The following is a 2,065-nucleotide window of genomic DNA, read 5'->3' as shown; positions in this document are numbered from 1 at the left end:
GGTTCACGGGAGCTCACGGGTTAGCTGGTTTTTGTTGAGTCAACTCGTCAGAAATCGATTTTTGGGCTATTTCCGGCCACATTCAGGCTATCTAAAGCCCATTCCCAACCTAAGTACTTAATTTAACATTCATCATTTCATCTAATTCATTTGATTTCGATTCAAAAACTCAAAATTGCAAAACTAAACTACTTTGCAATTATATTAGAAGATGGTTCAGCACTTCAGCTGCTTCAGCATTATCAGTTTTGGACTTGTTATTTATCAGGGATGCTTCATCAGTCTTCTCTTTGTTTTTCATCTGCAACAACCATAACTTAGTTAAAATGAGAAGCTATACGGAAATTTCTTTACACTGCAATTGAGATGACAAGTCTTAACCTTTATTTCCAACTGCTTGACCGGCTTCTTCTTTACTGCTTCCTTGCTAGTCTTCATTATTGCAGTTATGCCTTGCAAAAACAGAATTCAATTATCAATGTGGCTCAAAAGCTAACACAAAACCATCATTTCATATCCAGAACATGAACTCTTGTGCATATTATTATTATTTCAAATACTAAATAAAGCATGTGAATAATAAAAAGGAAATCTTCAAACCCATATAGCATCTCAGTCACTACTCTTTGGGTCTGGCTCTCTTTTGCAGACATTATAATTAATGACAAGACATATTTCATGGTTTCAGTTCTCTGTACGTCGATTGACACTCTTTCTGGTTTACAATATCCAACTTATACACAATATGCATAAGTAGTTTATCTAATTCTGACTATGGAAGTCAAAATCAATCATAAATCCACATAACAACAAACAATCATGTAAAATAGGAGATATGTCATGCATACACTATGAGAGGGTAAAACCATACAAGGCTTAATTTATGCCACAAAACAGAAAACTGGACGGAATTAGAAATGAGACGGGACTCCTCTAAACTAGTCCAGGAACATTATTTCCACCAGAAATAGTTTCAAACAGTTCATGTGCATTTCAAATTATCTGCAGGATTTTTAAAAATTCAAATCCACATAAGAAATACTGACATCTCTCTGTGTGTATGCATATGCAATTTAAACATGGATTTCGGATATCGACAAATGAGATGAATAGAAATCATTTCAAATACTTATCATCAACCAAAGAAATAAAATTCAGTTGATTTGTGCGTACTTATCATCAATCAAAGCATGTTAACAAATGAGTTGATTTGCATAAATGAGCTACAGAGACAAAATCATCAAAAAGACCAAAATTATGATGAAAATCATCATGAAAATCAAAGACCAAAATTAAAGACCAAAATTAAAGATCTAAAATCAAAAATCCCCAAAATTAAACAGGACCCAATATAAATTTCATCATATAAACAACAAAACTTAAGTTGCATGTTAAGATCTAAAGTTCTAAACATTTATGAGAGGAAAAACAAACCCCAAAATTATACAATCCCTAAAACAGAAAACTGGAACAAAAATTATTTTTAAGATTTGAGAGTATGAGAGATTCTTACCCCTTGGTGAGATCTGATTGAGTTCGAGAGATTAATCCTTTGAGTTTATGCTGAATAGATTGAGAGATTGCTTCTGAGTTAGGGTTTTCTGATTATGGGTTATCTTTTGAGAGATTTAGAGATCGAGAGATTGCTTCTGAGTTGCAGGGTTAGAGAGTTTTTCTTTTCTTTTTCTGGTGGAGGGTTTTCGTTTTTAGTGGTTTTCGTGTCATTGTGTTTGTGTGACACGCGGCCTAGTGAACTGAGCCGGGTTACCCGCGGGTTTCACGGGACGGGACGGGCCAACCCGTTTCTTCACAAGCCACTAATTATACAACCCGCGCCCGTCTTGTTTAGTTACGATCCGGGACGGGTGCGGGTCTTCACGGGACGGGCCAACCCGCGGGTTTTGGCTCGGATTGCCAGCTCTAGAGACAACCAAGAGAAAGCTTTTCCTTTCTCACTCGAAGACGGACGGTAGGGGATGATAATCAAAGGCCTAGAATAATGGGTAATTCAGTAATTGTGCGCACCATTTTCTCATCTCAAATGGTGAGAAATTGACCAAGTAAA

At 36.2% G+C, this 2,065-nt stretch overlaps 1 long non-coding RNA gene across 1 annotated transcript; it reads right to left on the bottom strand.

Annotated features, from left to right (window-relative positions):
- Positions 1-224: 224 nt before the first annotated feature.
- LOC113321765 lies at positions 225-1,560 on the bottom strand. Its single transcript, XR_003346873.1, has 3 exons — positions 1,514-1,560; positions 382-452; positions 225-301 (listed from the first exon to the last, which is right to left on the bottom strand). It is a non-coding gene; the product is annotated as an uncharacterized LOC113321765 (long non-coding RNA).
- Positions 1,561-2,065: the final 505 nt, after the last annotated feature.

This window comes from Papaver somniferum, chromosome 11, assembly GCF_003573695.1.
Source record: "Papaver somniferum cultivar HN1 chromosome 11, ASM357369v1, whole genome shotgun sequence".
Classification (NCBI taxonomy): Eukaryota; Viridiplantae; Streptophyta; class Magnoliopsida; order Ranunculales; family Papaveraceae; genus Papaver; species Papaver somniferum.
Note: the sequence above shows the minus strand (reverse complement) of the source record. Positions and strands in the feature narration are given on the sequence as shown.